This window comes from Pseudopipra pipra, chromosome 2, assembly GCF_036250125.1.
Source record: "Pseudopipra pipra isolate bDixPip1 chromosome 2, bDixPip1.hap1, whole genome shotgun sequence".
Taxonomy (NCBI): Eukaryota; Metazoa; Chordata; class Aves; order Passeriformes; family Pipridae; genus Pseudopipra; species Pseudopipra pipra.
Genome location: NC_087550.1, coordinates 32752124 through 32778162, shown reverse-complemented (window position 1 = coordinate 32778162; position 26039 = coordinate 32752124). Strand labels below are relative to the sequence as shown.

At 37.0% G+C, this 26039-nt stretch overlaps 1 protein-coding gene across 12 annotated transcripts in view; it reads left to right on the top strand.

Annotated features, from left to right (window-relative positions):
- The window catches only part of TENM4 (teneurin transmembrane protein 4), a 1582078-nt gene that overhangs the window by 330318 nt on the left and 1225721 nt on the right, over nt 1-26039 (top strand). For all 12 annotated transcript variants that reach the window (XM_064644892.1, XM_064644901.1, XM_064644900.1 and 9 more), the window contains exon 3: nt 23045-23132. The gene's annotated coding sequence lies outside the window, so the exon portion shown is untranslated. The remainder of the gene's footprint in view (nt 1-23044; nt 23133-26039) is intronic.

The window sequence follows — 26039 nt, the reverse complement described above, 5'->3', positions numbered from 1 at the left end:
CTTCCACATTTCTTCATAAGCATGTACGCACACAGAAATTTTGGAACTAAAATAAAAAGATGAAATAGAAAAGGTGAGTAGTCTTGAGTGATTCAGTAACCTGTGAAAGGCTATGAATAATGGAAAAGTAGAATGAAATGATTAGGGACCTAAAAGCCAGGAAGATGACACCCACCTTTTAATGTCAAAACTAAATGAACCCATTTATAACCTGCGATTACGTTTGATTTTTCTCGTGCTTGGTATTTTCATGAATTCTGAATTTAAAAGTACATACAGATTTGTTGGACTGTTATCTTTTCCCACTGATTTTCACACACATTTAATGTGAGTCAATCCCCATTTCTCTCGATAGTCTGTTGACTTCGTTGGCTTCCTGCTGATTTGAGCTGGTGCTAGTAAGGTGGGAATCAGGTCCTGCCTCACAGCGGTGTCTCTCTTGATGAAATTTTGAATGTAAACCTCTTGCCATTGTAGCAATGTCATTCAGTCATCTCAGATGGCATTCTGTTGAGCAGTTCTCCATCCTTACAGCAGCTGAGTTCACTGTGAAATCATAGAGGATGAAATTGGGACTGGAGACAATCTAATTTTCTTTCCTTAAACCTATTTGTGCCAGCAGAAGCATTCTTTGGTGAACATTCTCATAATCAATGAGACTGGCACACAGTTATCCCAGAACCAAAATAATTAACTTTTTGGGTGTCACTGCAGTTAATTTACACATATCTTATCCCCCTCCTCATTCTATTCTTGTTTTTTTCTTCACTTGTTTTTCTTATCCATGAAGGCTGCTGATACATACACATTCACTGGGAGAAAACTGGGCTTGGCCTTATGTTATTTCATACTGTAGTTGGTGCTCCAGGGTCAAGTTCTTAATTATTAACAGGCAGCGAAAAGGTAGGCATTCCCAAACCTATAAGAATTCTGTTCCTGACTTATGTGATATCAAAGAAACTGCAGCAGTTCCTTTGAAGCAGTTTACCTTGCATGTCTCAGGACTGAGAATAAGCCATGGTCTGTGCCATCTGTCACACATAGAATGGTTTGCCTTGAAGATCATCTGGTTCCAATCCCTCTTCCATGGCCAGGGACAATTTCCACTAGAGCAGGTTGCTCAAAGCTCCATCCAACCCGGCCTTGAACATATTCAGAGATCATCACTCACAGAATGTCATAGCCATGCTGGGATGGAGCTGAAGGCTTTGATGTATTTGTGGCACAAACAATGGATTGATGCACTCTATAGAACAGACACAGAGGAGCCCTGGTATGAATGGAGTTAAAGACCACAGCTGGTCAAAGCACAAGTTACATAAATGACACATTCTCTTTTGCTGATGACATATAAAGGTTTGCATGAGAGACTCGGGACTGCATGTAAAAAATGTATAAACTCTAGGGTCTTGCACTAGTTCTGATAAATAATTTCTTTGCAGCTTGCAGCTCTATTAACATAATTTAAACTGTGGTTTTTATGCAGTAACTCTACTCAGATTGTCTCAGAGGGACTGCTAATGTGCTGTTCCCCTTTTCAAAGCTATTTAGTCTGGAAATGCCCAGAGGGCTGTAAGGAGGCTTGAATTGGGGCCTGACAGTAAGTAGGGTTTCTTGCCTATGGCTTCGATTCTGGAAACGCATCAATGCAGCGTTATTGCTTTGTTCTGACTTAGGCTTTGTCTTCCACCATTGTAGCACAGAAAAACAACAATAAAAGATTTCACCATGGGAGGTGAAAATGAATTCCAATCTAGTTTGTCTCTCCCCGTCTAGTTTATCTCTTCCCTGTAGCAAGACAACCACTCATTTATATGACTAAAAAGGGCAATTATACCCTTTTCTAATCTATACAGTTTATGCTGTTTGTTTATTATTTTAATTGGCATCAAACTTTAGGCATTTATGTGTACACTGGGAAAAAAAAGTAAAAAGCTCTTTGAATAAAGTATTCACTGTAGCTCTAACTCCATAAGGGAAAACTACTTGTAGTGTGGGAAAGAACCACTGACTACATACAGATGGATTGGAAAATGTGCTGGTGCTGAGGACATTCTGTAGTGGGCTCTTCCCAGCAGGATTTTGTTATTCACAGAACTTTGTAGAGTTCAGTGCAAAAACTTGAATAATACATACTTGGGACAGAACAGCCAGTTCTGGTTAAGGAAAGTGTCTTTTTTTTTTTTCCCCCATAACAAATGATATTTCAGACTGAAAGATAGAAAAAATTTTGCCTTTTTTTTTTCCATAAAAACTCTGACTTTTCCACTGAGTGGAATGGGAAATCATGGGAATGTGAGCCCATACTTCTCCTTTGCTACCAATTTTACTAGCCACAATGGTAGAGGGTTCAAATTGGAGAGGTTTGTTAAAGATGTAGATGTTTTTTCATTTGCAAAATAAATAAATGAACAGAAAATATTGACTGAAATAGGCAAGTAGTGATTTTTATCATCTTCTGCAGATAATTGAGAGAGATAATTTTACATCAAGGCTAGAACAACTTCTCTAAGCTAATCCAAATAAAAGAAAAGTTAATTTACTATAAGACAAGAAAAATGCCACTGTTGTTCACTACAGGCTGCCTTTAGAATCAAGGCCATATTTGGAAGGTGGTTGTTAACTCAGAGGTTAGAGGCTCACACCTGTGATTGTGAAAGTCTTCAGGAAGTCACAGCTGGATCATTGAAGCAAATCGTATGGGAACAGTAAAATGACTCCAGGCTCAAGCAATAGCAAAGCTGAGACCCTGGGTAGCTTCCAACAGTTTGAATCTGGATTAAATAAAGAAAATATTAAAACTTTACCTTGTATCATCAACAGTGTGATTTAACTCCCCTACTGCATAAACTCTCAAAAAGGAAATTGCTTGGAACAATACCACTGAGTAGAATCATAGGATCACAAAATAATGGAATCATAGTATCATGGAATGGTTTGGGTTGAAAGACCCTCTATTTTCAACTTCCCTGCCCTGTGCAGAGATACCCCCCACTAGACCTGTTTGCTCAGTCCCATCCAGCCTGGCCTTCCATGCTTCCAGGGATAGGACATCCACAGGTTCTCTAGACAACCTGTGCCAGTGCCTCACCTCCTCACAGTAAAGAATTTTTTCCTAATATCTAATTTAAACCTACTCTCTTTCAGCTAAAAGTCATTCCCCCTTGTCCCATCACTCTATGCCCTCGTCAAAAGTCCCTCTCCATCTCTCTTGCAGCCCTTTAGGTACTGGAAGGTGCCATAAGGTCTCTCTGGAGCTCCATCCAGGCTGAACATCTTTAACTCTCTCAACCTGTCTCCAAAGCAGAGGTGCTTCAGCCCTCTAAGCATTTTCATGGCCTAATCTGGACTCACTACAGCAGGTCCATGTTCTTATGTTGGGGACCCCAGACCTGGTCATAATACTCCAGGTGGGGTCTCATGAGGCCCGAGTAGAGGGGTAGAATCACGTCCCTCAACATACTGGCCTTGCTGCTGGTGATGCAGCCCAGCACACTGTTGGTTTTCTGGGCTGCAAATTCACATTGTTGGGTCAGGTTTAGATTCTCATCAGCCAAGATCCCCAAGTCCTTCTCCTGAGGGCTGTTCTCTGTCCAGCCTGTATTTGTGCTTGGAGTAGGAATAATTTGGCAAATAAAATGTTCCGAAGTATGGGGTTCTGGACCCTTGCTCTGTATGTGCACCAGTGAAATCCAGGCTGACTGCTCTCTGCATTCAAGCAAAAGAAGAAAAACCTAAAAGAAGAATTTTTCAGATGTAGGAACATAACATTTAAGATAGAAACGTACAGTATAAATACATGTGCTAAGTATATATGTATAAGTAGATGTAAAATATATGTCGATATATGTACATGTGTAACTACGTGTATATTAGGTGCAATCACTCAGTGAATATGTCTTTTTGTGGCTATAGGTGGCAACAAACATACTGTACTGTGAAATTTCACTGTAACATAAGCCTTTACTGGTTTCTAAAATATTTTGAATTTTCTGTTTATTTATTATGATAGTATGTGTTTTAGTGGAAGATGCCTCTGTCCACAGCAAGATGGATTTGACTAGATGTTCTTTAAAGGTCCCTTAGGACCCAAACCGTTCTGTGATTCTGTGATTTTATTGGTTCAAAATCAAGGGAACTGGAAAAACTGTATAGAAGTAGGCATCTTTATTTTTTGTACTTGGAATAGTTCCTTTAGTTCTAGAATATAATTTTTTCATAGGTTTTTTGTGTGTTTTTTGGGGAGGTTTTTTGTTTTGTTTGTTTTTTCCTAAATTGAGGACTTTTCACAGCTCAAAAAGAAATTGTGTTCATACAAAAATGTTTTGATCTTTGAAGATGCTTTATTTTTAAATTTGGTGTGTGGTAAAATACATATATCAGTTTAGCCTATGTTTATGCCAACTGAAATAATTTTATTCTCACTTGCTCCAAATTGTCAGCAAGCTGAAAAATCATGTACTCACACAGTAATCTTTACAAGAGCAGCCTGGCTATTTTTCTTGAACTACCAACTGGAAAAGAAAAACTAATAGCATCTATATAGCAGTTAATGTGCACTTGTGTTTAATTGGTATCAGCAACACTGTTAAAAGAAAATTAAGTAGTCATTTACGTAAGCAGAAATCTTCATTGCAGTTAGGTTGATATTGCTGCTGTTATGCAGAACTCATAAGCTGGGGATAACTCTGGTACCAAAACCTAACATAAATCAGTTCTTGAAAGTAATATTGTTCAACACCATCTTGCTTTTCAGCTTTCATTTTGCGCCTACAGGAGCTTGGATACAAATAGATAATTCATATTCACCCATTTGTTTTTAAATAGTTTCCTGATAAAGACTCTATTCCCTTCCATTGGTGTGTGCATGTTTCACTATTATAAACCACAATGTGTGGAAGATTAGTTGCTCCTACTTGTAATGTAAATTGCATAGTGTACCAAAAACATTGCTTATCCTCTGTAAATATTTTATTTGAATTTGATACTTTTCTACATCTGTATTAACAGTCTTCCTCTCATTATATTGTTTCTTTTCTTTTTCTTTTCTCAGGTCACCCTTTTCAAACCCGAGTGAAATGCTAATTCACGGTGGAATTTGTATAAATATTAAAAATGGCTACATTTGGTATTAATAGGACTATTACTTCAGAAAAATGGGGATAAAGATGCCACTAATAATCCATCATACAGGCAGATCACTTCAAGATTAGGCGTGTAAGACAGATGTAGATGAATGATACAAAGAAAATTTATTGTTTATCAGTGGAATGATAAGAGATGATAAAATAATTTTAATCTAATGTTTTCAGTATCAAAATTCAAAACAGTTTCAGTTGTGCAAACTGAGGTCTAAAATTGTCAAGCTTCAGGCCTTACCAAAGCAGTTATTTGTTTTAAAAATCATATTAAAAAAATAAAAAAAAGGCATCCTTTGCTGTCTGTTCTGGCATAGGCTTCCTATCATAAAGCCTAGACAAGAACAGTTGCATAAGCTTTCAACCATAATATTATGAGTGAACCTAGAATAGCTATAGAATGGATAGAATAACTATTCATATTTCTTCTATTCTCATTGTCCACATCTTTTCTTAGAGAAAAAAAAAATTTAGACTGATTTGACATGAGGTATGACATAGGGTATTTATCAAGTCAGGGTTTAAATCAGAATGGATTTTTTTGCTCATTTGCCAATTGAATAAATAAGAGACCTCAGCTGAGAACTGGGAAAGTTTTCAATAAATTGTAATTAATGAAGAAAATAACAAAAAATAGATTAAGGGGAAAAATGTGTGGTTATTAGCTTTCTCAAGTGTTTACAAGTTTTGAATTTCCATATGATAGAATTTTATTCAAGGTTGTTGAATAGGAAGAGAGGAATCATTTTGCATTGTTTATATCGAAAGACAACTTGAGAAAATAAATATACAAAGAACATAGGTTATGGGTGTTTAACTTGCATACTGAGCACTCACAGAATATTTAACAGCTGCAAATAGTAACCTCATCTCATTCAATTAAAATATAATATTTCTTTTTTGAGCAGCATAGTCAAAGCTGAAAAGATGGATGGAAATTGCTCAGAGAGTTGAAGTAAGTAATACTCAGAAGTGGTTTTTTGTTGAAGAACAAGTATATAGCAATTGAAAAGAAGTGAGGTCCTCATATGAAGAATTATTAATATTGCAAGAAAACTAGCGTTCTACAGCTATTTTTAGCACACCATTTCCAAAGAACAATCACTGAAAATAGTTTTACTAAGGAAGTGCTAGTTGCCTCATACTGTGTGCCATACTCTGTCTGCCTTCGTCATTTTGAAAGTGGTTTCCCTTTCTCCTCTATCTTTTAAACAGCCGTATAAATTTATTCCACTCCATAAGGGTGACAAAAGAGATTTCTTTTAAAAATCAAATTTTGCCTATAAAATGCTTTCTGTAGGATTGCCTCTGACTGATGCTTGCAGTAATCCTTCCTCAAATCATTGAGGTTTCTAATGAGGTTTCATTGGTCTTATGAATAGTGTGGTCAGTGTCAACAGATGAGTCTTTGAGTGTATAATACTCTTCATTGCCTTATTGCTAAATACGGTGCATGTGTAAAGATAAGGCAATGTGCTGCTTCTGTGGCAGAGTTAATTTTCTTCACAGTGACTGGTATGAGCCTGGGTTTTGAATTTGTGGTGAACAGAGGGCTGAAAATATAGATATGTTTTTGCTATTTGTGAGCAGTACTTACAGAACCAAGGGCTTTTCTGGTCTTCATACTGCCATGCTGGCAAGGAATTTGGGAGAAGACATAGCCACGACAGGTGACATCAACTAACCAAAGGAATATTTCATACTACGTGACATCATGCTTAGTATATTAAGTGGAGGGAAGAAGGAGGAAGGAAGGGACATTTGGAGTTGTAGCATTTGTAGTCCCAAGTAATTGTTACACATGATGGGGTCCCGCTCTCCTGGAGATGGCTGAACACCTGCCTGTCCATGGGAAGTAGTGAATTAATTCCTTGTTTACCTTTGCTTGTGTAAATGGCTTTTGCTTTCCCTATTAAACTGTCTTTATCTCAACCCATGAGTTTTCCAGCTTTTACCATTCTCATTCTTTCCCTGATTGCACTCGTGGGAGAGTGAGCAAGTCGATGTGTAGTGCTTGGCTGCTAGCTGGGGTTAAATTACAACAGTCCTGTCAAAATTTATAACAAATTTTTAGGAGGGTCAAAGCTGTTCAAGCTCATGGCATTGTAGTATTGTGAACACAGAACCCCTCCTGGTAAATAGTGCACCGTTTTCAGAATAGCAACCCTCTCATATTTGCCACTCAAACATTATGAACTGTGCCAAGGAAAATGAAGTTGCAATGGTTCTATTTATTAACTGCTTTGGCAGTTGACTTTCTGCCATCAGATGTTTCAAATGTTTGCTTTTCAGTGGTGTATGCTGGTTCACTTCAGCACTGATTTTAGGAAAAGGCTTTTAGCTGAGAATACAGTTTTAACCAAAAAAAGAGAAAACTTCATAAATGTTAATGGATTTGGATCTTCAGTACAGACTATACCTTGGCAAATTGTCAATGCACAATGTTTGTAGGTTAATTAGTTAGGGATCAGTTGTGTCTCAGAGGCTTAAATTCAGCTCTGAATTGCTCATCAGGCAGTTCAATTGATTTTGGTGGAATTACATAAGGTCTAAGAGTCAAATTTGCCCTAAGAACAGAAAAATGTGCAGGAGAGATTCAGTGCAACACAAATTGTAGCCCACTGGCTTATTACTGAAAACTCTCTCAGTTTTATTGCCCTCGAGAGAGAGTGCAGGGAGGGCCCCCTTAAAAGTTCCTCCTGTAGCTAAGGAATTAGATAGCATCAGTGCATTTTAAGTTATACATCAGAGCTTGTTGGTAATGGTGCAATGTTTGGCTTGCAATTGCATCGAGGGATGGTTTCTTCTTGTGGGTTTAAGAGCCATGAGCATTTCCTCCTTTTGCCTGACTTGTAATAGAAATATCCAAACTATCTAAAAGCTATAGCTATTCCATTTCTAGCTGCATGTTTGCAGCTGCCCCCAGGTACCTGCAAACATGCAGCTAGAAATACTAAGCATGACCTTCTTGCACGGCCTGACACTCTGCTGGGGTAGGGATCTGAAGAACACAAATAGAAGAAAATTTGTTCATGGGAGAGTTTGGCAGGATAGGTAGAAATAAGGACAGGGGCAGAAAATGGTTAATGGCTCTTTCAGAAAGAATCTCACTAGCAGTTGATGTGTTGCAGACTTGGTGCCTCTGAATGTTGAACAGGAAAACTGGTTATGGTTTGGCTTCTGTCCATACTTTTAAGGCAAGGGGAAAAGCCATTTTTTTGGCAAGTATAAGACATAAGGTCCACTCTTTATAATCTAACCTAACAACTAAATTGTGATTGTCAAAAGTCATGGAAGATGCATTTACACAATAAATTTTGCAAGGAGGAACATAGTCACAATTGAGATGGCTTCCCAAGGGAATGAAGGCTGTATAATGGTAGCCAAAGACATCTAAAAAACCACTTCCCAATTGTCAGGATTTGTGTATGCAATGAAGCTATTTTGAAAATAATGCAGAATGAAACACTAAGTGTCTGAGCTTTTTGACCAAATTTTTTGCAAAGGGAGGAAAAAAGTCACAAGTGTTTGGAAGAGAATGGAGTTGCTTTACTCTATCTGTCTCTGTGCTTCCAGACCCTTTTTGCTGTAAAGAGTGGTAGCTGTTTAGATTGGTGTCACTGGAGCTCATCTTGGTGGTCTAGTGGTCACTCCATCTTCAAGGAAACACAACCATCCAGAGTTCCTGGAAAGCTTAAATTTTAGTCCTGTCCAGAAATGAGTCAGCTTTAATATTGCAGACTTCTTGTCTCCAGGAGTCAGTGTCTGAAATACTGATAAGCTGCTTGAAAGAGGAGAGGTGATATTCTAAGTACATTTGCCACACTGAAGTAAACTGAGTCTTTAAAGTTAAGATAGGGGCTTTTATTTTAAGGGGAGCAAGTAATTTATCAAATCACACTGACACTAAGGCATTCTGCCAAAAATAACATTAACTCCTTTGTAATTCATACTTGGCACGTTAACTGGTAGGTCACCCATCTCTGCAACAGGCAACTCATCTCTAAAAAGTGTATTATTCTTGCTTTGTGTGGACTCCTAGATGCTTTTTTGCAAGTGCCCACACTTTTTTGATCTGCAACTGCTGTCATTTTTAGGTACAGAAATCATGACTTCTTTTCTGGGAAGGGAAACCTTTCCATTTCAAAAAATGCAGTATATGTCTGTTTCTTAAAAAAACACAACTATTGATTTATGAGCAAGGAGACCTTTTGGGGGGTCTTTAGTGGGGAAAAGCAAACAAGCAAGCAAAAAAAATAACAGGTTATTTCTTCTTGTGGCACCTAAATTTGGCTGGAACTGTTACAGATTTTCTGTTCCGCCTACCCTTTTTCCTTTATTCTTCAGGAGTAAAAAAACAGATGAATCTTCCCTCCTTCCTTCCTTCCTTCTTTCCTACCTTCTTCTTTTCTCTTACCATTGCCTGATCACTTGTACCATATTTCAGAGATCATGTCCACAAGCTGTGATGTAATGACAGGCATTTACCCATTCATGCTTTTGTAGTGACTTTGACCTTTTTGTAGGTTCCTATCCCAGATTTTGAGTCATGCTGAAAGCTGCTGTGCAGCCTCAGCCTGGCAGTTTGTGTTTCCAAGGTGGAAACACAGTACAGAAGTTGTGAGGATGGTACAGGGCAGAGCCATGAAGACATGAAGACCAGCTGGATGCAGAGGACTTCAGAGTCCCAAGAGCATCTCAGAAGTGCACAGGTATTAAAAGATGGTACATTATCATGCCTCTGGTGCATCCTGCTGCAGAGCTTTATGTAAAAGGTTTTTCTTTCCCCAAGAGATTGCAATACATGGCACACCTGAAGCCTGAGTTTGCTTGGCCACTGTGTAGATTTTCTAAATTGCCCTCATGTTAACCTCACAACTTTTTCAGGCATAACCCTTCTATATTCCCTCCCAGTTTTGCAGCCAATACCAGTGGTACAGTGCACTGCCAAAAATCCCGTAGTTTTATCTCACTTCACTCAGTTTTTAATATTTAAATCATTTGTCAGACAGTATCACACCAAGACTTTCCAGCCCCACACACTTCATTTTCATTCTGAAAGAAGGAATATCCATGAATGAAATACTTACTTGCATTTTGTATTGAGCTTGGACAAAGGAATTTTCATGCTTCTTTCAAATAAGGAACATAGTTACGTGAAAATAATTTACTGAAGATTATTCAGTCCAGTCCGACAGTCCAATTAATTCATGTAACCAAAAAATTAAAAAGAGGTCTCATAATCAGCACAGTGTTTCACCTCATGATAGGAACTGAGTAGAGGAAGGGAAGGGTCCTCAAGACTCCTTGACTAAATTTGCCTAATCCCTTGGTTTATTAAATGAGGGGAACAGCCTGGTGCATGACAGCGTACAATTCATTTCCACTCGAATGAGTACAGCAAGAGAAAGTGCCCTTTTTAATCAGACAGATTAAATAGGAGCTCTTTCATGGCAAATCAGTGACTTCAGCAATTATAAAAGAAACTGGACATGAACACAGAACCTGTTCCCATTAGTTTCTATTAATGAGTTCCTTGAAGTTCTTTGTGAAAGCAGTAAACAAATGAAACTAAGAACATTTGTACTATGTTTTTCATTATCTTAAATACTTTACTTTCTTGAAGAATCTTAATAGCAGCTCTCTGAGTCTGAAACTAATTTAGATGCTCATATTCATATTATCTATCTATTTTCCCTCCTTAGCTAAGGTTTATCACTTGGAATCTCTTTCTGCTTTTTAGTTTACGCACAGCACATATCATTTTCACTTTTCATAACAAATTGCTCTGCATTAGATAAGAGAGTGTTGACACCCATCAATGAAGTTGCATTTGTGTATGCGTTTGTGAGTGTGTGTATGGGTGTCTCTAGGGATGAGGTATGCAGGGAGAATGAGGATCCATGAGCACCTATTGGATGACTATGCATCCAGGGCCAGATCCTGGAGGAACAGTACTGTGGGGTGATGGGGCTTTATTGTCTTTGTTGGACATCTCCAAATGTTCATGGCTCAGGTCAACCTCAGAACATCCATGACCACTGTTTGGAAGACTGGTATTTGTCTTGGGCTGAATCTACAGAAACTGTATTAACAGTCTGGTCATATGAATTCTGTTGGACCATTACAAAGCTTTTGGCCTTTTATTTTTTGTTTGGTTTGGTTATAAGAATTTATCCACCAAGGCCCCAAATGGGCAAAACCGTATACCCATATCCATCATGATTTCACCAGACAGCCTTTCACTATCAACATTCAGCTGTGATTGGCTTTTCAGTGATACAAATTAGATTTGTTGTTATTCTTTCTGCTGGCCCCCAGAGTGTCTTTGGATATATGAACAAATTCTTCATCTCTTCCTACATGGTTCTCTTATGTCTCTCCAAGCTTCCCATCATGGGAACACTGCTTTAAAGCACCTCAAGCAATAGATATAGAGATGTTTGTGGTAATCTTTCTATTTTCCAAAATTTAGCTAAACTCCTGTTCCTTACATGTGCTTCCTTATTAGTTGCTACCTTATTGTCCTCAGTTCACTGTCCAGAGGGTCCTCCTGTACTGGTGAAGGAGTCAGACTACTGCTCCTTCTGCTAAATTTCCTTTTGGCCCAAAACCTTTTCAACTGTTCTTCCTTTTTTTTGTCTTTGACGTTGTCTTCTATTGTATTTTCCTAGCTTTCTGAATCTTCTCTCTTCTTAATTTGTCATAAATATTAGAAATTGCTTTTTTGATTTTATTTTTTTTCTATAACCTTAAATAATTGGGGAAAAAAAAAAGGTTGACTTTTATTTGTTTGTTTGCTTGTCTCTTTTTTCCAAACTCATATTTTAACATAACATGACTGCAAATGGTTGTAGAAAGAAGCTTATAAGGTACATAATCCTTTCTTCCCTGTATCCCTAAACTTCACTTATGGAATAGCTTATTTTGGAAACTGCCACAGAGGAGATAGGTGAAATTTTCCACGTTGGAAATCCTCTATTTAGGCTCAGATAGCACAAGGCAAGTCTAACCTGCTCCAGACTCTGTAAAGGTGAGTGTACCATGTTCTGTGAATGCAGTTCTATTTCTCATCATTTGCTGCCAACCCTCTTCCCGTTATGCAAATTTTAGCTGTTTGTATTTCCTTCTCTCGGATCTCACACATTCCTAGAGGTAAACAAAATTCAGAGCACAAGCACATTATGTTCATTTTTTGTAGATAGTGAGGTAAACATCCTATATGTATGAAATCATGGTTTCAGACTAGACATAAGAGCCACCCTAGAACCCATAAGGTCCTGCTCCAGCTAAAGTGAAGGAAGCTATACCCAATGCAAATTAAACTCCCTTTTTTCAACAGGAGAGAAAGATACTAAAGTAAAAATGAGATGCTCATTGAGGTGTTGTTGTTGTATGTTGTGTATCAGGTAGTTGTATTGAAGAATCTCACTTAAATATTAATTTATTTAAATTGCAGAACCAGATGGTTTGTCCCAGCATCTCAAATGCATAAAACTGTAAGCATAAAAATTTTCAGCCCTTGACCACTGTGTTCCTGTGCTGTACCAGACTCCATTTTTAATGCTAATTTTTCAGACTGTTGCTCTGTTTCTAATGCAAGTATAATATTACTGCAACAAGCTAGTATTATTGCAATTTCATTTTAAGACCTCCATTTCAGTGAATTACAACTCTCTTATCCCAGTCTGACCTGGGCTAGAGTTTGGCAGGCAACAAATCAATACTGGGTAATCCTCATTTTATTTAAAGGAGTCTATTACAGTGGGGTAGAGTTGACAAATATGGAAATTACTGGAAACTAAGGACCTCTTCAGTGGAGTTGAAAAACTGGTAATTCTATTCAAGACCTATTTGTTATGTTTTGATCTGCACAGCATAAAATGTAGCAAGACAAGCATCTGCTAACAGAGATGTACAGAATGAAAATGCAGAGAGCCTTCCCTCTGACCGGGGAGCTCTAGCTTAGCTCTAGCTGTGTAACACTGCTCTCAGAGTTTGGCAGAAAAGGTACAACACTGGAAGGAAAAAAAATAAAGAGGTTGTATCCTTTCTGTGCCTCAGAAACCTCTATTCTGCAATAAACTTAGCAATGTAATCAAGGCTTTACCCCTCTACCACAGATAGTTGAGGAAAATCATCAGCATAGTTTTAAGACATAAAACCCTGACTAGCATCTTTGAGTCTAGTAATGAATAATATATAATAGGATTTAGAAACAAAACTGTTGGTAGAGATTTATAGCTAAGTCTCTCTGCAAGAGTGGGAAGGGTTAATAATAATAATAATTAGGCTTCTGTATGCCTGGACAAAGATTTTTACTTATTCCTATGTTTCTCAAGATTCCGTTTAAACATGTTGTGCCTGCTTTGGCAGCCGAACAGTGTTTGCACAGGGAATCTGTATCAAGCAAAGAGTATGGGAATGCAGATTTAAATGAACCTGTATGTACTGTTTTGATTTGATGCCACTGGAGACACCTCAACATCTGTTATGCAGACTGCTATGGAAGAATTCGGCTTTTACTCATACAATTCTCATAGACCTTTTTTGTCTGTAATCTTTCTTATTCTAAGCACGTAGTCTCCTCAGAAAATTCACTGATGGCACAAAGCTGGGAAGAGTGGCCAATAACCCAGAGGGTTGTGCAGCCCTTCAGAAAGGCCTAGAGAGGTTGGAGAGTTGGGCAGAAAGGAACTGTCTGAAATCCAACAGAGGCAAATGCAGGGTCCTGCACATGGGGAGGGATAACCCCATGCACCAATACAGACTGCAGGCTGACCTGTTGGAAAGCACCTCTGAGGAGAAGGACCTCTATTTCCTGGTGGACAACAAGCTGTCCATGAAACAGTGGTGCTCTTGTGGCCAAGAAGGCCAATGGTATCCTGGGGTGCATCAGGAAGAGCATTGCCAGCAGATCAGGTGAGGAGATCCTGCCACTCTACTTAGGCCTAGCGCGTCCCCATCTGGAATACTGTGTCCAGTTTTGGGTTCCTCTGTAGAAGAGAGACATGGAGCTTCAGAACTAGGTCCAGCACAAGGTGACAAAGATGATTAGGGAACTGGAGCTTCTCTTACAAGGAAAGGCTGAGGGAGTTGGGTTTGTTCAGCCTCGAGAAGAGACTGAAGGGAGGATGTCTTAAGAGGATGGGTCCAGGCTCTTCTCAGTGGTGCCAGGCAATAGGACAAGAGGCAATAGGTAGAAACTGATGCAAAGGAAGTTCCACCTGAACATGAGGAAGAACTTTACTATGTGAGTGGTGGAACACTGGAACATAGCTCAGAGAGGTTGTGGAGTCTCACTCACTGAATATGAATATCTCATTCAAGAACCATCTGGACACAGTCCTATACAATTGTCCTTGAGCAGGGAGGTTGGACCACTGTGGTCGTTTCCAACCTTATCCATTATGTGATTCTCTGATTCTGTGAAAGTAGATGGAGATGCACAGTGTTCTTTTTACCCTCAATGTAATCTAAAAAGAAATAGATAGAAGTATCATGAGTTTGTCACTGAATATCATTCCATTAATAATTGCATATGCTGTGAGTGCCAAAAATGCCCACTCAAAAGTAGAAAAAATATTTGACTTTAGTGAACTGTAGCACAAGGATCCTTGACCATGCTATGGGACACAGCATCTCAAGAGGACACTGAAACTAGCAATGGACTCAGAAAAAAGCATCAGTGCTTTGTCTGCTCAGGCTTGTGTACCTTGTTAACTCTTTAAACGAATCCCTTAATGTCATTATACACTACCTATTCCAAGAATTTATTACACATTACTGAGATATTGCATAACAACTTGCATCCAGTAATATCACTGGTAATTCTGAAAGATTCAGAAAAAATGATGTGAAATAAAAATTCTTCTGCTTTTATTAATATAGATACAGAATTTTATTAATAAAAATAGAAACTGTTCACCTGTTTAAAGTCCCAAAGTGCATTCAAACAGATCATGGAGAGAATTTGGAAAAAAACAGGAACTAGGAGGATTTTTAAAGCCTTGTATAGACAACCTAATTTGTAACAGAACAAGGAGAATGACCTAATGTCACAGGTTCATTTAAGATTTCAAACCAATTGATCTTTCCAGTGAGCTGTCAGCCCTCCTTTGGACAGGATTACTAATGATGTCTGCTTCTATTGCCTGCTGCAAGAAATTTTTTTTTTTACATTTGCCTCCAAATGTTGATGGTTTTGGGGTTAATTGAATGAAGGATCTGTGGCAGAAATTCTAGGGAACGAATTGCTGACAATCAGCTATATAAGTAGTTTTGAAAATGTATGCATGTACTTCTACCTCAGCAGAGTAACGAATAAAGTACATAGACGTTATGGTGTTATTGCCTTTTCTACATCTTGTCAGCAGTTTGTGATATGGCAGTGCTGTACGTGTTTCTGAATTGTGCAGATAATGCCTGCCATGAATAAATATTTTGACAGCTTAAGATTGCTTTCTTATGAGCCTTATTTTGCATTTTTTTGTCAGCAAAAGCCATCAGTGTGCATACCTTGTATAGAACTTCTTTTTTGGGGGCAGTATTATTGTTGTTATTACAGAGTACTTAGCCAGTCATATCACTCAAACCACTGGCAGGTGGCTGGTTCTACAGATTGATAAACACTAGCACATGGTAAGCTGCAAATATCTAGAAGTGTTTTGTTCCATCTTTGTTGACCATCCAGCCATCTGCCTGATTTTCTTTGAAGTACAACCCATGATGGTTTGACAGAAAGTGCAAGTGGTGTAGTATTTGTATTAAGGTGTTTAATAATCCCTCTAACATCCCAGCAAAACCTTACTTGCTGAAATCCAAATTAGATGGGCAGATGTATAGACTGGGAAGTATTCCAGATATTCTTTAAATAAATATAACCTTTAAAAGGTTCAATACCAGTGTGATCCTTGACTACATAATCACATCAAGTACCACCAAGGAGGTACTTTGCATAACATGGCGATGAGGAATTCAGACACTTGAAGGAAAGGAAAAATCATGAGATCCCAGCACTCAGTCCTGTTCCACACTGAGATACTTAAATCCCAGGATAATATAACACTTGTATTTACAGCAGTGTTGGCTTTCTCATCCTGGTATCAGTAATATGCATTTCTAAAGGTTACATAGTATTTAAAAATTAATTTGAGCTAATTTATTGAATAAAAAAATATAATCTAGTAATATTAAATGCAAATGCCTCACTTGTGGTCAGCAAATCTGTGGTACACAGGAGGTTGGATGACTGTGTGTAGAGAAGTATTGGTGTATATCTGTACTAGTTTAGACTGTTTTCTAGTCTATGTCCTTCATTACAAGTTTTAGGAGGGTATACATCCTATGATCTCATCTGATCCAAATGTATCTTGTTCCAGTTCCACAGCTGAGTTACTATATGGAAAAAATCATACTATTATGTGTTATTCCTCTTATTTCTCCTTCTATTTGGAGGATGTGGTTTCTGGGTCAGAAAGCATCTCCATCTGTGTATTTGTTCAGTGCCTGGCAGAATGGAGATGCAATCTCAAAGGGTGCTTAGGATAATATGAAAGTATAAATGTTAGTTCATTCCCCTTAGGTAAAGCTATATACAGCAGCCTGGGAATTCCTAAGTCTGTTAAGAGAAAGAAATATAATAGTTAAGCACTGTTTAGAAAATTCAAATATTTTTGATTATTAGGGAGATTCCTTTCTTTTTTTTTTTGTCATTACATAGTCCATTTTGTGAAATGAGGAGTTGGAAATAGGAAGATAAGTTGGCGGGAGAGGACATCAAGGCATAGTATTTATTTTTATTGTGTCATATTTCCAATCATCCTTAATTTTAGCAAAAGTATTATTTATGAAAAAAGTATAGATTTAGTACATAAAACTCTGCTGAATATACAAGTCTTACAGAGGTGTATGACTCCAAATTTTACATATCTCTAAACTAGCATAATTGCATGAGGACTTTGGAAGCTGATGAAGAAATTACATCCCCTTAGCTCCAGATTCTCTTTTGTTCTCTTTTCTCAGCAAATCTATGTCTAAAACAACCAGTCATTCACATGAGTAGGTGGCAAAACTGTGAAGAATGTTATCTGTAGAGAGTTTCTTGTTTCACCAGATACTTGTTTCATAGAAAAAAACTTACTTTGTAAATGAAAACATTGTAATCTAAAGAGCTGGTTGTATGATTTTGTTTCATTGGCTTACCAAACTTTAATGAAAGTGTGCAAAAGCAGAGAAACAGATTCACTCTGCAAAAACAGTACAGTTCTACTAAAATGTACCTCTATCCATTTTACAATTATTCTACCTGAAGATTCATTTTTCATATGATGATTTTGATATCCGCTTCTCTACAATACACCTGCACTGTAGTGAAAACAAGACAAAGAACTATTTTCATTCTCAGAAATGAAATTGTTTTGTTTAACAATTTAGCTTTGAATAATTACACTAAACACATATTTGACTTTTCCTCTTGCTTCTTCTAAGGGTCTGCTTCAGGCACTGCTTAAAACACTGCATTTCCTTAAATCAAGACTGACCCCATCCATAGTATTGGAGCTCCTTGATCACCAAAGATGACCATGCAATCTCACTTGGAAATGCTTGCACTTTAAAATGACTAGTCAGCTCTGGCCTTCATAACCTCTGTTTCTTGCTATGTGCAAGGTAGCTGCATTTTTTTAGATTCCTCATAGACTGGGTCAGTAAGATTCCAAGTTGTAAGGAAAAGACATTCATTTAGTAATTAATGAGCTAAAAAGGCTTCAACTAAATTACTAAGAAACATTGCAGAGCAGACTAAAGTTTAAAATTGTTTTTTAAATTACTGTCTTAGGTCATTAAGTATATTTTTCTGGGTTCAAAAACTCAGAAGCTATTAAACATGTTTGTGGAAGCAAGAAATTGGGCCATTAAAATCTTTCCTTTCTCACAAAATAATAAAAAAAGGTGGTTTCAAGGCTTATAGAGTTTTTGATATGACATTTGGATGGCTTAAAGCTCAAAGAAATGTGGGGTTTTGACATCATCTTAATACTTGGATAATTTTATATATGCAGGTTTTCCCTTTTGAACTTGAGAGCGCTACTATGTGCAGGAGTTATTGACAAAGAGACGGATTTGCTGAATAAAAACTTTACTGCATCCTCTGCTCTTCAAATACAGGATCTGGGTCATTCGTCAATTGTCCCGCCTCCTTCTTTTCATGCTCTTTTCCCAGTCCAAAATGAACTGATCCCAGTTCATGCAACAGAAATTATTTGATTTTAAAAACAGACTTTTTTTGTTTATGTCCTTAGCTTTTCTTCTCTTTCACCTAGCAAGGGTGGCTGTCCAGACCAATGTGCCATAGAAACTGAAATTGCACTCCCACTGAAATCATTGGGAGCAAACAGAAGAATCAAGTCAAGGTTTAGTTTTAATCTTAAAATAAAAATGTGTCATTGCTTATGAAGTTTATCATTGTTTCCAAAAATTATGAAATTAATCCAAATATTTGTACATGCAAGAAACACTGACTTCTTGGAACTGAGACTCACTTTAATGATTGGAACAGGTAGTAAATCACACTTCCCAATCCAACTCTAAAAGTTAGGAAAAGCAGTAATTACCTTATCTTTTCACTTTTCCCTTTATGATCTCTATTAAAGCAGGGAAAATGGCACCTGAGAACTTATGTTTCTGATCTTGTTCACACTCAAGTCTTTTTGGAAGTGGAGAAGAAACTTAAATAGAAATCTGTTCTACATGATTGGAAATCCTGAAGGAGGGAGATCATAGGAGACTTCTGTAAAAAGACTGATTTTGGCTTAGATGACTTATTAGGTACTGAGAGGTGACAGTTATTAGGAGGATCAGTAACAAATTTAACTTTCTATGAAACTTTAGTGGACTGGGAAAGTCTGATTCTACCACCTTGCTGACTAATTTAAAAAACTATAAAATTACTTTTCTACTTTACACAGTTCTCGGATGTCTGAATAGATGTTTGTACTGGTTCACTGGATCCATATATGGGTTAAAACTCAAATGTACCATATATATATTTTCACACAGAAAGCTGAACATCTATAGCTCAGCACTGTAAGTGCTGAGACACTGAAAAATGACATAGCACTAAGAAGTCCACCTTCCAGTCATGTCCAAAACATCATCACAGGGAATGCTGATGTATTGTGTAAGTCAGAGCTTTGGCAATGATTTCAAGATTTGCAAAGTGTAATTTGATATTTTATTCCTCTCTTAGGAAAAAAAAAAAACAAACCAAAACAAACCCCAAAACATTAAACAATCTTATTGATATGTGCAATCTGCATAATTTTAAATGTAACTTTATAGAAAAATTGGTATCATTCTTTACTTGTTAATGTAACAGTGACATAATTATTTTTTTCTCCTACAAAACTGCAGTGCTACGCAGAATCACATTTTTGTGATTTTTTGTCAGTTTAGTTAGTTCAGTTTGTGTACAGTTTCTTTCTTTTTTTTTTTTTTTTAAATACTCTTTACTGAAACTGCATTCTAACACCAAAAAGCTCCCTGCATGCCAAGCATAATTAGGACAGGCAGCATTTCTCACATGTCTCTTCAGTAACCGAAAATTAGATGTCTTCAGTAACCTTATGTTTTAGTTTCCTTCTGATATAGACCACTTAAGTCAATAAAATCTTTTAATTATGAATGGTTCTCTTGAGGTTTCTATTTGGTCCCATTAAGGAACTTATACTAGACACTTATATTTGCAGTCAGCATATTTCTTTTGTGAAACATCAAAGGGAAATTAAGGTCTCTTTAATCATTAAAATCAATTTCCTTTGAAAATACCTACTGTTGGACTTCTCAGTGAAGGCTCCATGCAATCAATAGAGAGGGCCCTGCTAATGGCAGTGGCCTTTGCAAGCATGTTTGGTTATAGTTTTCTTCTTTGTATATGGATCATCATAATCATCATGTATAGCATTTGTACATTTGTCAAGGTCAACAAAATAAACAAGTCTATCTTATTTATTTTCAGTCAATTTCACTACATGTATCTTGAGTGTTAACAGGTTCTAAAAATAAATTTATTCAGTTATATTATTTCACTTGTTGTATAAAAAAGGACAACATTGTTTTTAAAGTGTATTTATGGGTACTGTATTGGTTTTTCTATCCATCAATCAGACACACTGAGATAACTGCAGAGCAAATTTCTCTTCTTCCACTGACAGCAGGATGTAACTCTTGTCTAGAAATGCCTGTATTATCTGTATATATTGTAGACTAGCTAAGCAAAATGCATTCTATTTGCCTGGGTTTTGTACAATATTTATGAAAAAATAATATAAATATTTAATACTTCTAAGAATTTAGTAGAATTTTAAGAACCTGACCAAGACTATGTCCAATCACATTAATGGATTCAAATCCTAAATGTCCAAGGTTGGCTGTACATTCACAGAAGAGGAAAAGACACCAAGATGTGTTACTGCACACAGGCTAGCCTGCTTCGTGCATTGACAAGATTAATTACAGACCTCTGAACCTGATATGTTTTCTTAATATCCAGGATGTCTCTTACTTTCCTCGTTCAGAATGAAATATGTGGCTTACCTTTGCATAATTCAACACCAGTCTTCTCTGTGGGTGGCACTGTTTTCAGTCATTTTAAATGCCTGCAAATTACTAAAGTGAGTGATATGATGCACAGTAGCTTGTTTAGAGTTATTTCAATGATTATGGAAAGAAGAAAAATAAGCTTCTTTCCAAAATGTCAGAACATTGAAGAAGAAACACCAGTCTAATATAATTTCTAGAATAGTACAAAATAGTGTTTCAAATTTTTTTTGTGTGTGTCCTCTTTACTCAGTGGAAAATAATACAACATGTAGGTTCCACTCACTGGTGTGGACTAAATTCACTTTTCATCTTCTAATCAAAGTGTTCCAATATTTCCTCTGGAAGCTGATATTTCACTTTTTTTTTTTTTTCCTTTTTCCAAATAGAATGCTGACTTAGTATCTTATGTGATGAAAATAAACACATTTAGAAAATGCCTGTTTCATAATGTATGAAAACACACTGCAAAACTTCCTTGGCATAGTTGGGGCTATTCCAATTCTATACAATAGTAGGAGAACCTGGAAGAAAAAAGAAAAAAAAAAAGATTACTTACAGGAAATATATTCAGCTTTATTAGCACATAAAATAAGAAGTAATACAAGTGTTCATGGAGACATAAGGCCCAAGTTTACCCTTTCTAGTTGAAGATAGTATAGTGAAGGTGCTGAAGATATACAGGGGCATTGCAGCCTTAGGATCTCTGTATAGTAAAAACCAGGAAACAGGTTTAGACAGGAAATCAGCAAGTCAACCAATGATCTGAAACACTTGATCAAAATATGAGAAAAATATACTTAATTTTGGAAAAGAGGTCTTATTCGGGAAATTTTAATTGAACCTGAGGACCGTTTCATCAGTCCTAAGGTAAAATTGATTAATTTTATAAAAGTTAAAATAATCCTGCTCCTTGGTCTCTGTATTCTGGTATGTGTTTCAGTACCTGCTCTCATTTTTTTTGTAATCCTATGACACAGTATGCCTGCAAATTAGTAAAATAGTATGTGTGTTCTGTGATGTAATAGTGTGCACAACATAAATGAACAATTTATGAAATTTGTAGAGTGGTTTACTGTAAAAGAAACTAGGTTCAAAGTGGGACCTCATCTGAAGTTGGACTTGATGACCTGCCAAGGTCTACTTCAACCTAAAATGTTCTGTGACTCTATAATTCTGGGCTTGCAGAGTTACTCTGAGAACATTAAAGGTTCTAGCTAAACAATGAGATGTTGAAAGCAGCGGAAATTTGAAAATGTCAAATGAACATTCAGCAAAATATGCAACGGGCTGTGCAGGGGGGGGATGTCTGTATCCCCATAATTGTTTTAAAAAATCAAAAAAAAAGTGTTTTGCTTACATTTTCGATGAATGTAAAGTTCTTGCCAGGTCTTAATTACAGTGACTTGAAGTTTAGTACCTAGTGGTTTAGGATCAGTAGAAGTCAAAGATTAATTTTTAATGCTGGTTGTAAATTCTCTGACAATTTTCCTCTCGAAGAAAAACTATTTCCACTAAAATAAAGGTCTCTATTGAAATATGTCAGTTCTAACAAAACTTTTGTCCAGGAAGGTTTCTTCAGTCCATAATTGAATTTCCATATGTGTGTAACACAGACAAATGAACTGCTGAGTTTCAGCTCAGAATAATCAACTCACTGTTGGAGAACAATGTCAAAGACCAATCGTGAGGTCTCAGATGTGAATTAAAGAGAGGAGAATTTGAGTCCCCTACATGAGTTTAACAATTACAGAGGTCTATTCCTTTTTCTTTTTCTCTCCAGGCACATGTTATTTTTTCCCAGTAGTAAAATTGGATAATTAGGATCCTTTTAATCCAGCCCTCTCTTATCTGTAGTTGGTATCTCTTGATACTAGACTGAGAAACTGTCTTTATGGACTACCAATGCAGAAGAAGAAATTTGATTTATATCAAAATGACAATAAAAATTCAATGTATTTCCCCTCAAAATTATGACATGATATGTACAAATATATTTTAAATAATTAGGGATACTATAATGTGTTATTGAATAATTCCTCTCCCTTTGGATCCTGTAAACAAAAATATTAACAGTTATTTAATGTCAAGGTTAAAACTTAATATTTTACCCATATTACAATGTAAATTTTTTCTCCATCTCTTAGTTATATAGATACAACATACAAAATTAATGTATGCCTTGCAGACATCTGTGTAGAATTGTAGATGAATACAATGTTTTGAATTCCAGTTTGGGCTATTTTATGCTTTTATTGTCTGAATGTGATAGATTCCTTTTTCATATGATTTATAACTTGTCATTACAGGACATCATAGTCCTCCAGACAACATTAATCTATTGATGGCTCTGAAGTGAAGACGTGATTGATGCAGTACCAGAAATTGGTGACATAGGTAAGGTCTTCTTTTCTTTTCAAACCTTTCTTGCTGAAATGCACAGTGGTACCTAGACTGGGATCACAAAACTATTATAACTTCTAAAGCATGGAATACAAAGTTCATCAAGACTCCCATTTGTTCTAATTTTTATTTTTCAGATAAATCACTGTCTTTTTTTTTCCTAGCTTTTTAAAAAAACACTTTTTAATTAATCAAAAATATCTGGGTTTATAACTTTTAGCAAATGATTTTTAGCAATTGCTCGGTTATTATCTCTAATCCATCTTATATCTCAGTATTTCTTACTGAAATGGATAACAGCATTTCTCCTTTAACTTCTCTCAAGGATTTTATACTGAATTCTCTTCTACTGTTGCACAGAATTTCTGGAAAGGTACCAATGAAGTGATTTTCTTCTCTTGTTCTAAAGTCAGCAGCAGGAGTAATACAGGGACTTAAAGACACAAATAAGACTTGAATTTTAAATTCTCAAGTATTGTGTTTCTATCTCTAAAATGGTGTTTAGGTCACTAGTAAAATTCTATACTATTTCCCTAGAAAATATCTCTTATATCCTCCACTGGCAGATAAGTGCTTCTAAACTGAGCTTTGCATAGGAGGGAAGAAGAACACTAAATGTAAACCCAAAGGGATACATTTAGTCTACCACTGTCATGATGTGATAGTGCATTTAATGTCATGTGCATTTTAAGACCCTTCAGAGAGATTACATGAAAAGTTGAAAGGAACACTTCTTGTGTTTTGACCACACTGAGATTTTAACTTATTCCACAATGTAATAGAGAAAAAATCATTTACCTGGTCAAAACACGATCTAATTCACTGACAGCATTGGTACCCATCTCTATAAGCAGTACAGATGGAGTCATCTTAAAATTATGGACATAACACTAAAGGCAAAGATAGGGATCAGGGCAAGTTCATTAATGTGTGAAGCTGCTGTTAGAAGGATTAGGTGAGAACACAGGGAGGACAAGCTGTAGCGACAAATTAACCCCATTTCAGAAAGCAGTATGAAAGACATCCCATAAGCTAAGGTGTGTAACTGCAAACTGATCTCATTCTTCTGTCCTCTGCCTTGTTGGGATCCTAATCTGTCATACTATCACATGGCTACAGCAATGTTGTTACTGCATCTAGCAGAATAGTTTATCTTATATTAAACCTAGCAATGTCTTCAGTCTCTGTCTGGGGCATGGAGAAATGCTGTCAGCCCAAGTTTAGCTTTTATATATGTGGAGAGTTGACCTTGGCTGGATGCCAGATGACCACCAAAGCTACTCTATCACTCCACCTCCTCAACTTGAGATGGGAAGAAAAATGCAATGAAAGGCTCGTGGGTTGAGATAAGGGCGGGAAGAGATCACTCACCCACTGCTGTCATGTACAAAGCAGAGTAGATTCAAGGAGATTAATTCGCTGCTGATCAAATCAGAGTAAGGTAATGAGAAATAAAACCAAATCTTTAAAACACCTTCCTGCCACCTCTCCCTCTTCCCTGGGTTCAACTTCACTCCTGAATTCTCTACCTCCCCCCTTTCAGCAGTTCAGGGACATAAGGAATGGAGGTTGAGCTTGGTACCTCACTTGTTGCCTCTGCCGCTTCCTCCTCCTCACTTTCTTACCATGCTCCAGTGTGCCTTCCTACCCACAGAAGAAAATAATTTATTAAATTCTCCAGTGTGGGTCCTTCACCACCATCACTAGTGAACTCAGCCTTGCCCAGCATTGGGTCTGTCTGACACAGAAGCCACTCCTGTAGCCCTCCACTGACAAAACCTTGTCATGCAACCCCAACACAGTATATCAATAACTCTGATATATCTGTTAGCACAGTTATTGCAATTGTATGTTTATTGAATTCTGAATAACCTCTTTCAGTGATATTCCCCAAATATAACAAGGTTATATTCTCATGGGTCCTGCTCTAGCTGGTGGATGGAGGGAGATTGCTATGTGAAATGGAGCATGTTTTGTAGCAGGAGCCTAATTTTGAACATTGACCTATGGAGATGTTGAACTTTCTCCATTGATCACAACTAAACTCAGGGTTGTTCAGCATCCTGGAGCTAAAGCAAACCTGTGTGACCATCTTCTCTTCTCATGCCTTTGTTTGTTGGTGTTTTATCTTTATGCTAATTTCCATACATCAGGCATGCAAATAAATATCAGACACAGAATATTTAATTTGTAATGATGACTTTGGCCTTACAAAAGACTACTATACAATGGGGTAAAATCTAGAAACTTAAAACTGCAGTTTCAGACCTGACATATCAGTACCTTTAGGAAGGAGGTAGTTAATCTTGTACATGAAACATATTCCAGCATAATACAGAGTGTTGCAGCCTTGCCCTATAAATTTTCCCTTGCAAATTCACTGTTGCCAGTAGCAAACTTCGAGGGATCAAAGACCTCTTGCTTTCAGAAGAATTTTGTAGTAGATATTTGGCAATCTTTGCCCTGCTTTGGCTGAGTACCTTACGCTCTGCTCTTTGGAGAGGGAACCTTATCAGAAGAGAGTGGCATCTCACAAACCATGCAACATAATCTGTTTGCTCAAAAGTGCATCATTAGCAACTGGGAAATTGAGTGTTTGTGCTCTGGACCTGTTGTTGATATTCTGGATTTTGTTCATGATTTTTTCTCCTTCTTTTAAATCAAACATAATTCTCTTTCTGTCAGTGTTCATTGTCAATCCTTTCTCTGCTATGTGAAGACAAGTTCTTGGTAGAGCCATCTGTCCATGAGAAGAAACATCAAGAAAATAGTGGGGTGGAGATAGAGTATTCCAGAGTTTTCCAGTATGACTAATTTGGGAATGAGGACAAATTCAGTTTACAGTTAGCTTTCTTCAAGTTTTTTGCAACTTCTCTATATTTCTGAGCTAAAGCAAAGAAT